Source organism: Bombina bombina, chromosome 1 (assembly GCF_027579735.1).
Source record: "Bombina bombina isolate aBomBom1 chromosome 1, aBomBom1.pri, whole genome shotgun sequence".
Classification (NCBI taxonomy): Eukaryota; Metazoa; Chordata; class Amphibia; order Anura; family Bombinatoridae; genus Bombina; species Bombina bombina.
In genome coordinates, this window is record NC_069499.1 from 1,148,215,794 (window position 1) to 1,148,229,780 (window position 13,987).

General features: G+C 42.0%; 1 long non-coding RNA gene across 1 annotated transcript in view; it reads right to left on the reverse strand.

Moving 5' to 3' along the window:
* Window positions 1–417: 417 nt before the first annotated feature.
* The window catches only part of LOC128641650 (uncharacterized), a 13,651-nt gene continuing 81 nt past the window's right edge, over window positions 418–13,987 (reverse strand). Inside the window, exon 2 of the long non-coding RNA XR_008399577.1 lies at window positions 418–627. This is a non-coding gene — a long non-coding RNA (uncharacterized LOC128641650). The remainder of the gene's footprint in view (window positions 628–13,987) is intronic.

Below are 13,987 nucleotides of genomic sequence, written 5' to 3' on the forward strand. Positions count from 1 at the left end.
TCTCAGGTACAGTAGGGCCCCTTTTTACAGCACACCCCTTTAAGGCGTTCCACTTATAAATCAGTCTTTAGCTCTGCCCATGGTTATAATGTTTCATGTTTTTACCTCCATTTCATTGTTTTTGGCTGTGATTTTAATTGATTATTTTCTTTATGAATATTTGTTTTACAGATATCTCCATATCTGTGCAGTTATAAAAAATAATTATTGTATATAACTAACTGCAATTGTTACCAGAAGTTAAACTAGGAAAATCATATTTATTTTTTATTGATTTCATACTTTTACTGATTTTAATAAAATTAGCCTTTGCCTGTCTGGTAAATATGATCTGTTAACCTCAATACTGTATTAAGGTAAACATATTCACCAAAAAATCCTTTAGAAATGACTCCATAAAAACAACAGCACTAACTCTTACAAAAGTAATTTAAACTTTTATTAGGCTTCAAATTTTCCAGGTATTAAAAGATTTTAAATATGACATTGTAATAAACCAGAGAATAACTTATAGTATAGGCCTAGGGTACAAGTATAATGCAGATGCACAATAATGTTGACAGAACAATAAAAATATAATATGATGTCCATCTGTATCTGTTCTATGATCTTGAATTTGGCACCGGCCTGTAAAAATAAAAACAAATATTACATAAACATGGGCATTCTATGCTAATTGCTTAGTTTACAGCAGAACTTTAATTTGTAGAACTAAAAAAGTAAATCTGACAAAAAAATTACACGCCTTTATTTAAACTTCAAGATTGTGATGAATACTAAAAAAAGGAAATTTATGCTTACCTGATAAATGTATTTCTTTTTCGATACGATGAGTCCACGGATTTCATCCTTACTTGTGGGATATTGCCTCCTGGTCAGCAGGAGGAGGCAAAGAGCACCACAGCAAAGCTGTATAAATAGCTCCTCCCTTCCCTCCCAACCCATTCGACCGAAGTTAGGAAGAGAAAGGAAAAGCCAAGGTGCAGAGGTGTCTGAAGTTTAACAAAAAATAAATAAATAACCTGTCTCATAGAACAGGGCGGGCCGTGGACTCATCGTATCGAAAAAGAAATACATTTATCAGGTAAGCATAAATTTCCTTTTCTTTTTCAAGATACAATGAGTCCACAGATTTCATCCTTACTTGTGGGATACAATGCCAAAGCTATAGTACACGGATGAAACGGGAGGGACAAGACAGGGAACCTAAACGGAAGGCACCACTGCTTAAAGAACCTTTCTCCCAATAACGTCCTCAGTTGAGGCAAAGATATCAAATTTGTAAAATTTGGAAAAAGTGTGAAGAGACGACCAAGTCGCAGCCTTGCAAATCTGTTCAACAGAAGCATCATTGTTTGAATGTCCATGAGGAAGTAACAGCCCTAGTGGAATGAGCTGTAATCCGTTCAGGAGGCTGCTGACCAGCAGTCACATACGCAAAACGGAAGATACTCTTCAGCCAAAAAGACAGAGAGGTAGCCGTAGCTTTCTGACCCCTACGTCTCTCTGAAAAAAAAACAAACAAAGAAGACGATTGTCGAAAATCCTTAGTCGCTTGGAAGTAGAACTTTAAAGCACGAACGACATATAAATCGTTTAACAGACGTTCCTTCTGAGAAGAAGGATTAGGACACAAGGAAGGAACGACAATCTCCTGATTAATATTTCTGTTCGGAACAGCCTTAGGGAAAGACTCATTATTAGAACGTAACACCACCTTATCCGAATGAAAAATAAAGTAAGGGGAATTATATTGTAATGCCAAAAACTCAGATACTCTTCGAGCAGAAGAAATAGCAACCAGAAATAAAAATTTCTATGGAATGCATGGGTTCAAACGGAACCTCTTGAAAAACTCCAAGAACTAAATTCAAACTCCAAGGAGGAGCAAACACCGATCTGATTCTAGTCAGAGCCTGACAAAAGATTGTACATCTGGAACATCTGTCAACCGCTTAAGTAACAAAAATAGGTAAAGCAGAGACCTGTCCCATTAAGGAACTTGCAGACAACACTTTCTCCAATCCTTCTTGGAGAAAAGACAAAAAATCCTGGGAATCCTAACCCTACTCCATGAGTAGCCCTTGGATTCACACCAATAAGATATTTTATGGAAAAATTTCCTAGTAACCGGCCTACGTGCCTGAATCAAAGTATCTATGACCGAATCAGAAAAACCTCGCTTGGATAAAATTAAGCATTCAATCTCCAAGCAGTCAACTGCAGAGAAACTAGATTCGAATGATGGAAGGGACCCTGAATGAGAAGGTCCTTCCTCAATGGAAGCTGCCACGGTGGTCAAGATGACATGTCCACCAGATCGGCATACCAAATCCTGCGAAGCCACGCAAGGGCAATGAGGATCACAGATGCTCTCCCCTGTTTGAGTCAAGCAATCACCCGGGGAAGGAGAGCAAACGGAGGGAATACATATGCCAGGCTAAAAGACCAAGGAACTGCCAAGGCATCTATCAGCTCGGGCCAGAATCCCTGGACCGGGACCCGAATCTTGGAAGTTTGGCATTCTGACGAGATGCCCTAAAATAAAACTCCAGCCGACCCCATCTGAGAATCAGGTTTGAAAACATTTCCGGATGGAGTTCCCACTCTCCCAGATGAAAGGTCTGTTTGTTCAGAAAATCTGCCTCCCAGTTGTCCACCCCTGGGATGTAGATCGCCGACAGATGGCAAGAGTGAGCCTCCGCCCACTGATTATTTTAGCGACTGCAGTCATCGCAAAGGAATTCCTTGTTCCTTCTTGATGATTGATGTAAGCCACTGTTGTTATGAAGAATTTTTCTGAAGCCAACTGAGGCCAGACCTGAAGCGCATGGAATATCGCCCTCAACTCTAGGATGTTGATGGGAATGAGAGATTCAGCTTGAGTCCATACTATCTGAGCCCTCAAGGAGTTCCAGACTGCTCCCCATCCTAACAGTCTGGCATCCGTTGTCACAATCACCCATGAAGGTCTGCGAAAGTATGTCCCCTGGGAAAAATGATCCGGCGACAACCACCATAGAAGAGAGTCCCTCAACTCCTGATCTAGAATTATTCGAGGAGACAAAATTTGAATAGTCTCCATTCCACTGCCTAAGCAAGTTTAGTTGCAGAGGCCTGAATTGAAACCGAGCCAACGGTATGATGATCAATGCCGCCACCATCATTCCGATTACCTCCAGGCACTGAACCACTGACGGCTGAAGAGAGGACTGAAGTGCTCGACATGTAACCAGAATCCTTGACTTTCTGACTTCTTGTCAGAAAAATTCTCAAGAATATAGAGTTGATTAGATAACCCAGAAGGGTAACCCATTCTTGGAAAGGAAACACAATGTCAGTATGGGCACTAGATTGCTAACAAGGTGATGCCTGGAGAAAAATGTTGTCCAGATAAAGCGCCACCACAACACCCTGCGGTCTTAGAACCCGCCAGTCGAAACCCCAGAATCTTTGTGGAAATCCTGATAGCCATGACCAACCCAAAAAGAAGCGTTGGTCCAGAAAGGCAAACCACAAAGAACTAGTGATGATATCTGTAGGTAAGAACAAGAAGATATGCATCATTTAGATCTACTGTCCTCATAAATTGACCCTCCTGGATCCAAGGAAGGATAGTACGAAAGTTTCCATCCTGAAAGATGGCACTCCGAGAACTTGTTCAGAGTCACAAAGACTAAGATAGGTCTGAATGTTCCCTCCTCTTTGGGAACTACAAACAGTTAAACAAAAATCATGCTCCTGTATCGGAACAGGCCAAGCACTCCCATGGAAAGAAGGTCTCCACAAAGTAAGAACGCCTCTCTTTTAACTGGTCTGCAGAGAATCTTGAAATCAGAAACCAGTCCACTGTGAAACCTTGAAACACATTTTTTTTTTTTAAACAGAAGAAATCATCTTCATCAAGACAGGTTCCTACAAGGCCTTCTTGAATGAAACATTATAAATTTAGATGTAGATCTAAATCTGTAAAACAAGGCACTAACATAAGGCTCAGAGAGCTGGGACAGAGAAACCTGAAACCTATGCTCCCATTTTAAAAACTTCAAGGAAAGAAATTGAAAAAAGGAACTGGACAATTGACAGCCTTTACCCTAGCCTGGATCTTATTCAGATGAGTTTCTGACTTAAAAGCATCAGACAACACATCAAACTGAAATACCGTTGCACTAAAGACGGTAATAAAATACACCTCTGGATACCATTGGACGCCCTGGTGTACCCTTTTCCCATTTTCATCCAGATAACCCTTGAGAATCTAACTATTCACTGGAAAAAATAGTAGATCTCTGAGCTAAGTTGGAAACTACTCCATTCACCCTAGGTGATGTCTCCTTAGCTAAGTCGGTTATGGGAAAAATCTTCTTTAAGTATAGGGAATGCGGACTTCCCCATTGTGTATAACTCACAGGACGCACTAGGATAGATTACACCTAATAGTGAAAATAATTCCTCTAGTAATGGATAGATTCCATGAGGGAAAAACATGGAATGCATGATATGCAAATAAAAACTCCGGACGGAGTATAATAGGAAGCGCAGAGCACTGCATGTGTGCCCAAACATGTTGTGAACACTATAGGTTTGTGGAATAAATTGCATACAAAGAGAGAAGCGCTCTACCAGGAACGAACAACAGCTCAGTGGCTTGTTCTATGGCAATTTACCACCCGGAAGCAGCCTCTTTTAGACCAGTGTGCTTTTCACAGAAGAAAATTTTCCTGAAGTATATCAGTCTGATCCCGCCAAGTAAGGTCAGTCCAGCCCCGAAATACCAGGCAATTCTCCTCTGAACAAGGTACATGACAACCCCAGACGATCGTTTCGGCCTCCTATGGGCCTCGTCAGTGAGGTGCAGCCACATTCCTCTAAGCACACTGGGCAAGGAGTCCACGTCTGGTTTCCCCCATCACCCATAGGGAGACTTCCCCAGGGTCATAATAATTTGCATACAAAGAGAGAAGCGCTCTACCAGGAACGAACAACAGCTCAGTGGCTTGTTCTATGGCAATTTACTACCCGGAAGCAGCCTCTTTTAGACCAGTGTGCTTTTCACAGAAGAAAACTTTCCTGAAGTATATCAGTCTGATCCCGCCAAGTAAGGTCAGTCCAGCCCCGAAATACCAGGCAATTCTCCTCTGAACAAGGAACATGACAACCCCAGACGATCGTTTCGGCCTCCTATGGGCCTCGTCAGTGAGGTGCAGCCACATTCCTCTAAGCACACTGGGCAAGGAGTCCACGTCTGGTTTCCCCCATCACCCATAGGGAGACTTCCCCAGGGTCATAATAATTTGCATACAAAGAGAGAAGCGCTCTACCAGGAACGAACAACAGCTCAGTGGCTTGTTCTATGGCAATTTACCACCCGGAAGCAGCCTCTTTTAGACCAGTGTGCTTTTCACAGAAGAAAACTTTCCTGAAGTATATCAGTCTGATCCCGCCAAGTAAGGTCAGTCCAGCCCCGAAATACCAGGCAATTCTCCTCTGAACAAGGAACATGACAACCCCAGACGATCGTTTCGGCCTTCTATGGGCCTCGTCAGTGAGGTGCAGCCACATTCCTCTAAGCACACTGGGCAAGGAGTCCACGTCTGGTTTCCCCCATCACCCATAGGGAGACTTCCCCAGGGTCATAATAATTTGTATACAAAGAGAGAAGCACTCTACCAGGAACGAACAACAGCTCAGTGGCTTGTTCTATGGCAATTTACCACCCGGAAGCAGCCTCTTTTAGACCAGTGTGCTTTTCACAGAAGAAAACTTTCCTGAAGTATATCAGTCTGAACCCGCCAAGTAAGGTCAGTCCAGCCCCGAAATACCAGGCAATTCTCCTCTGAACAAGGAACATGACAACCCCAGACGATCGTTTCGGCCTCCTATGGGCCTCGTCAGTGAGGTGCAGCCACATTCCTCTAAGCACTCTGGGCAAGGAGTCCACGTCTGGAAAGTTTTCTTCTGTGAAAAGAACACTGGTCTAAAAGAGGCTGCTTCAGGGTGGTAAATCGCCATAGAACAAGCCACTGAGCTGTTGTTCGTTCCTGGTAGAGCGCGTCTCTCTTTGTATGCAAATTATTATGACCCTGGGGAAGTCTCCCTATGGGTGATGGGGGAAACCAGACGTGGACTCCTTGCCCAGTGTGCTTAGAGGAATGTGGCTGCACCTCACTGACGAGGCCCATAGAAGGCCGAAACGATCGTCTGGGGTTGTCATGTTCCTTGTTCAGAGGAGAATTGCCTGGTATTTCGGGGCTGGACTGACCTTACTTGGCGGGATCAGACTGATATACTTCAGGAAAGTTTTCTTCTGTGAAAAGCACACTGGTCTAAAAGAGGCTGCTTCCGGGTGGTAAATAGCCATAGAACAAGCCACTGAGCTGTTGTTCGTTCCTGGTAGAGCGCTTCCATCTTTGTATGCAAATTATTATGACCCTGGGGAAGTCTCCCTATGGGTGATGGGGGAAACCAGACGTGGACTCCTTGCCCAGTGTGCTTAGAGGAATGTGGCTGCACCTCACTGACGAGGCCCATAGAAGGCCGAAACGATCGTCTGGGGTTGTCATGTTCCTTGTTCAGAGGAGAATTGCCTGGTATTTCGGGGCTGGACTGACCTTACTTGGCGGGATCAGACTGATATACTTCAGGAAAGTTTTCTTCTGTGAAAAGCACACTGGTCTAAAAGAGGCTGCTTCCGGGTAGTAAATCGCCATAGAACAAGCCACTGAGCTGTTGTTCGTTCCTGGTAGAGCGCGTCTCTCTTTGTATGCAAATTATTATGACCCTGGGGAAGTCTCCCTATGGGTGATGGGGGAAACCAGACGTGGACTCCTTGCCCAGTGTGCTTAGAGGAATGTGGCTGCACCTCACTGACGAGGCCCATAGAAGGCCGAAACGATCGTCTGGGGTTGTCATGTTCCTTGTTCAGAGGAGAATTGCCTGGTATTTCGGGGCTGGACTGACCTTACTTGGCGGGATCAGACTGATATACTTCAGGAAAGTTTTCTTCTGTGAAAAGCACACTGGTCTAAAAGAGGCTGCTTCCGGGTGGTAAATCACCATAGAACAAGCCACTGAGCTGTTGTTCGTTCCTGGTAGAGCGCTTCTCTCTTTGTATGCAAATTATTATGACCCTGGGGAAGTCTCCCTATGGGTGATGGGGGAAACCAGACGTGGACTCCTTGCCCAGTGTGCTTAGAGGAATGTGGCTGCACCTCACTGACGAGGCCCATAGAAGGCCGAAACGATCGTCTGGGGTTGTCATGTTCCTTGTTCAGAGGAGAATTGCCTGGTATTTCGGGGCTGGACTGACCTTACTTGGCGGGATCAGACGGCGCCAAAACATAAGCCCGCCCTTTGTGTGCGTAATAATACACAGTCTCCCGGTCGCCATATTTATCACAAAGACCGACTACCGGGAGTAAACTGACCCCTTCTTAGAGAACCTGGGCATCTTGTGTCCACTTTAAATAAACATTCTGCAGATCAGAAGCGTTTGCTGGCACTACACAGACAGCCCAGTAGGAGGTGCTCTGCTACATGATAACATATACAAATGAACAGTTGGCTGTATGCTGTTCTATTACTTTGCACAGGGTCATACAAATCAGGGCTTCTCTTCAGTGCAAAAACCCCTAGAAGCCACACTCCTGAGCCCCAGTGCCTGCCATTACCACGCTTTCATAGCATTCTTTACATAATAAAGAGATAATAATCCCAGAAAAGTGCTAAACTTCCTCTGTCCTGAATCTTCTCTTTTGGTTTCAGACCCAGAATAAAAAAGTCAGCATTTACCTTGAAACCTGTGTGACAGCATGGCAGTCCAGCAGGTTTTCAGAGGTCCTCTCCCTCCCATAGCCCTGTGGACTAATATCAGCCTGAGTTAAAAGTGCTTAGGCTATCTATATTAGGGCAGCAAATATGTATAGGAGGCGCAGTGAGAATTATGTCCCACCAGTTCCTATTGCTTTAAAGCCACCAAATGCTTCCCTTTTTACTGAAGAGACTGATCTGGTCTAGGCTACACCCAAGCACAAAGTAGCACTCAGAGGCACTACTTTAAAAATAATAAACACTTGATTGAAGAATCTTTACTAACACCTCACTTTGCCATCTCCTATCTAACTAACACAGGCAAAGAGAATGACTGGGTTGGGAGGGAAGGGAGGAGCTATTTATACAGCTCTGCTGTGGTGCTCTTTGCCTCCTCCTGCTGACCGGGAGGCGATATCCCACAAGTAAGGATGAAATCCGTGGACTCATCGTATCTTGAAAAAGAAAAATTGTATTTTTAACTGCCATAAATTCTCATGTCAATGCAATATTTATCTAGACATTAACATATTTGGCCACGGTCCTAATCAAACAGATTTTGTCACTACCTGCCAATGGGATGCTTAGAACCTATATTTTAACCCCTTAAAGACAAGCAATATACCCTGTACATCACTCGTCTTTGAATGGGGAAGTGCTATTAAATGCGCAGTCTTGCAGCCAGTGTTGAGGCCACGCTATTTACGATGGTAAGAAGGGAGAGTATAATAGCGCAGTACTGCCACTTGTGGCGGGACACGTGCTATTTTAAAAAAAAATAACCCTTAATGAGCGGCAACATACATGGTACATCTCAGGGCGTGATCCGATAAAGATCGTAGTTTGCGGCGCAAGCGAGGGAACCCCCGCCGCCCGTAGTTTCAGCTCGCAACTCGAGCTATCCTATATACGGCGCTGTCAGATGCTAAAGTGCCGTAAGTCTGATAAACCAGCGATGTCCAGAAATCTGCGTAAGTACAAATTTCTGGAGTCGCCAGTGATTTACGGCACTTTAGAAACTGCCGGCGCCTACAAAACCTGACTAAATTATTAAATCTCCCGTACTGTCTAACACGCCTCCCAAACATAGCCCGACACGTCTAACCCTCTATCCGCTATCCCCCCTCACTATCCTAACAATAAAAAATGTATTAACCCCTAAACCACCACTCCCGGACCCCGCCGCCACCTAATAAAGTTATTAACCCCTAAACCGCCGCTCCCGGACCCCGCCGCCACCTACATTATCTATATTACTCCCTAATGTGAGCTCCTACCCCGCCGCCACCTACATTAACTACCCCCTAATGTGAGCCCCTTACACCGCCGCCAGCTATATTAAAATGATTAACCCCTAATTTAATCCCCCTACCCCGCTGCCAGCTATATTAAAATTATTAACCCCTAATCTAATCCCCCTACCCCGCCGCCAGCTATATTAAAATTATTAACCCCTAATTTAATCCCCCTATACCGCCGCCAGCTATATTAAATACATTAACCCCTAATCTAATCCCCCTATACCGCTGCCAGCTATATTAAATAGATTAACCCCTAATCTAATCCCCCTACACCGCCGCCAGCTATATTAACCCTAATTATATTAGCGTTAATATAGTTAATATAGTTATTATATTATATATATTAACTATATTAACCCTAATTATATTAGGGTTAATATAGTTAATATCGTTATTATATTATATATATATTAAGTATAATAACCCTATCTAACTCTAACATCCCTAACTAAATTCTTATTAAAATAAATCTAATTAATATTAATATTATTAATTAAAATATTCCTATTTAAATCTAAATACTTACCTATAAAATAAACCCTAACGGCTAGATTTAGAGTTCTGCGGCCAAAGGGGTGCGTTAGCTACGCTGGCTTTTTTTCTCCCGCACCTTTTAAATACCGCTGGTATTTAGAGTTCACAGAAGGGCTGCGTTAGGCTCCAAAAAGGGAGTAGAGCATATTTACCGCCACTGCAACTCTAAATTCCAGTGGTGCTTACGGACGCGGCCAGCTTCAAAAACGTGCTCGTGCACGATTCCCCCATAGAAAACAATGGGGCTGTTTGAGCTGAAAAAAAACCTAACACCTGCAAAAAAGCAGCGTTCAGCTCCTAACGCAGCTACATTGTTTCCTATGGGGAAACACTTCCTATGTCTGCACCTAACACTCTAACATGTACCCCGAGTCTAAACACCCCTAACCTTACACTTATTAACCCCTAATCTGCCGCCCCCGCTATCGCTGACCCCTGCATATTATTATTAACCCCTAATCTGCCGCTCCGTACACCGCCGCAACCTATATTATACCTATGTACCCCTAATCTGCTGCCCCTAACACCGCCGACCCCTATATTATATTTATTAACCCCTAATCTGCCGCCCACAACATCGCCTCCACCTACCTACAACAATTAACCCATAATCTGCCGACCGGATCTCACCGCTACTATAATAAATGTATTAACCCCTAAAGCTAAGTCTAACAATAACACTAACACCCCCCTAAATTAAATATAATTTTTATCTAACGAAATAAATCAACTCTTATTAAATAAATTAATCCTAATTAAAGCTAAATACTTACCTGTAAAATAAACCCTAATATAGCTACAATATAAATTATAATTATATTATAGCTATTTTAGGATTTATATTTATTTTACAGGCAACTTTGTATTTATTTTAACCAGGTACAATAGCTATTAAATAGTTAAGAACTATTTAATAGCTAAAATAGTTAAAATAATTACAAAATTACCTGTTAAAATAAATCCTAACCTAAGTTACAATTAAACCTCACACTACACTATCAATAAATTAATTAAATAAAATACCTACAATTATCTACAATTAAACCTAACACTACACTATCAATAAATAAATTAAATAAAATACCTACAATTACCTACAATTAAACCTAACACTACACTATCAATAAATTAATTAAATACAATACCTACAAATAAATACAATGAAATAAACTAACTAAAGTACAAAAAATAAAAAAAGAACTAAGTTACAAAAAATAAAAAAATATTTACAAACATTAGAAAAATATTACAACAATTTTAAACTAATTACACCTACTCTAAGCCCCGTAATAAAATAACAAAGACCTCCAAAATAAAAAAATGCCCTACCCTATTCTAAAATTAAAATAGAAAAGCTCTTTTACCTTACCAGCCCTGAAAAGGGCCCTTTGCGGGGCATGCCCCAAAGAATTCAGCTCTTTTGCCTGTAAAAAAAAACATACAATACCCCCCCCAACATTACAACCCACCACCCACATAAGATCTCCCTACCTTGTCTTCACCACACCGGGTCCCAATCTGTCCAGAAGAGCCTCCGAAATCTTTATCCAAGCCCAAGCAGGGGCTGAAGAGTGACGTCCATCCTCCGGCTGAAGTCTGGATCCAAGCGGCAAATGAAGAAGTCCATCTTCGGGAAGAAATCTTCATCCTATTCGGGCAGAAGAGGACATCCGGACCGGCAAACATCTTCTATGTTGTTCCATCGGATGACGAGCGGCTGATCTTGAAGACCTCCAGCGCGGATCCATCCTCTTCGTTCGATGTCCAACTGAAGAATGAAGGTTCCTTTAAGGGACGTCATCCAAGATTGCGTCCCTCGAATTCCGATTGGCTGATAGGATTCTATCAGCCAATCGAAATTAAGGTAGGAAAATTCTGATTGGCTGATGGAATCAGCCAATCAGATTCAAGTTCAATCCGATTGGCTGATTGGATCAGCCAATCAGATTGAGCTCGCATTCTATTGGCTGTTCCGATCAGCCATTCAGAATATTCCTACCTTAATTCCGATTGGCTGATAGGATTCTATCAGCCAATCGAAATTAAGGTAGGAAAATTCTGATTGGCTGATGGAATCAGCCAATCAGATTCAAGTTCAATCCGATTGGCTGATTGGATCAGCCAATCGGATTGAACTTGAATCTGATTGGCTGATTCCATCAGCCATTCAGAATATTCCTACCTTAATTCCGATTGGCTGATAGAATCCTATCAGCCAATCGGAATTCGAGGGACGCCATCTTGGATTACGTCATTTAAAGGAACCGTCATTCGGCGAGTAGGCGTCGGTTGAAGAAGATGGATCCGCGTCGGCTGGGAAGAAGATGGCTCCGCTCTGTTCCAGAAGAAAGAAGATTGAAGATGCCGCTTGATAGAAGACTTCATCCCGATGATGGACTTACGACTTCAGCCCGATGATGGAGTTCTTCAGCCGCCGCTTGGATCAAGACTTCGGACCCTCTTCTGGACCGATCGCTGAACCCGGTGAGGTGAAGACAAGGTAGGGAGATCTTCAGGGGCTTAGTGTTAGGTTTATTTAAGGGGAGTTTGGGTTAGATTAGGGGTATGTGGGTGGTGGGTTGTAATGTTGGGGGGGGTATTGTATGTTATTTTTTACAGGCAAAAGAGCTGAATTATTTGGGGCATGCCCCGCAAAGGGCCCTTTTCAGGGCTGGTAAGGTAAAAGAGCTTTTCTATTTTAATTTTAGAATAGGGTAGGGCATTTTTTTATTTTGGGGGGCTTTGTTATTTTATTAGGGGGCTTAGAGTAGGTGTAATTAGTTTAAAATTGTTGTAATATTTTTCTAATGTTTGTAAATATTTTTTTATTTTTTGTAACTTAGTTATTTTTTATTTTTTGTACTTTAGTTAGTTTATTTCATTGTATTTATTTGTAGGTATTTTATTTAATTTATTTATTGATAGTGTAGTGTTAGGTTTAATTGTAACTTAGGTTAGGATTTATTTTACAGGTAATTTTGTAATTATTTTAACTAGGTAACTATTAAATAGTTGTTAACTATTAAATAGCTATTGTACCTGGTTAAAATAAATACAAAGTTGCCTTTAAAATAAATATTAATCCTAAAATAGCTACAATATAATTATAATTTATATTGTAGCTATATTAGGGTTTATTTTACAAGTAAGTATTTAGATTTAAATAGGAATAATTTATTTAATAAGAGTTAATTTATTTCGTTAGATAAAAATTATATTTAAGTTAGGGGGGTGTTAGTGTTAGGGTTAGACTTAGCTTTAGGGGTTAAAAAATTTAGTAGAGTAGCGGTGAGCTCCGGTCTGCAGATTAGGGGTTAATACTTGAAGTTAGGTGTCGGCGATGTTAGGGAGAGCAGATTAGGGGTTAATACTATTTATTATAGGGTTATTGAGGCGGGAGTGAGGCGGATTAGGGGTTAATACATTTATTATAGTAGCGGTGAGCTCCGGTCGGCAGATTAGGGGTTAATTATTGTAGGTAGGTGGAGGCGACGTTGGGGCGGCATATTAGGGGTTAATAAATATAATATAGGGGTCGGCGGTGTTAGGGGCAGCAGATTAGGGGTACATAGGGATAACGTAGGTGGCCGCGGTGTACGGAGCGGCAGATTAGGGGTTAAAAAATTTTAATATAGTGGCGGCGATGTGGGGGGACCTCGGTTTAGGGGTACATAGGTAGTTTATGGGTGTTAGTGTACTTTAGAGCACTGTAGTTAAGAGCTTTATAAACCGGCATTAGCCCAGAAAGCTCTTAACTACTGACTTTTTTCTGCGGCTGGAGTTTTGTCGTTAGATTTCTAATGCTCACTTCAGCCAAGACTCTAAATACCGGCGTTAGAAAGATCCCATTGAAAAGATAGGATACGCATATGGCGTAGGGGGATCTGCGGTATGGAAAAGTCGCGGCTGGAAAGTGAGCGTTAGACCCTTTCCTGACTGACTCCAAATACCAGCGGGCGGTAAAAACCAGCGTTAGGAGCCTCTAACGCTGGTTTTGACGGCTACCACCCAACTCTAAATCTAGGCCTAAGATAGCTACAATGTAATTAATAATTACATTGTAGCTATTTGTAATATACACAACAATTGTTTATGCAATAGTTAACACTTATTATGAAATAAGTGATTTGTGACACAAAAGTTGAGAGTGAGCACTATGTGAAGTGACACCGGATAACTTTTGTGTAAAATAAAGCCTTTTAATTTATGATGGATGTCTGTACTGTTTAACTAACAGTCAGATAGGAGCGAGACAAAAATAAAGTTAATATCACAGGTACTTTATCTTAGATGCATAAGATTTGATATTATGTAGGGAAAACTTAGTCAAGAAAGAGATACAT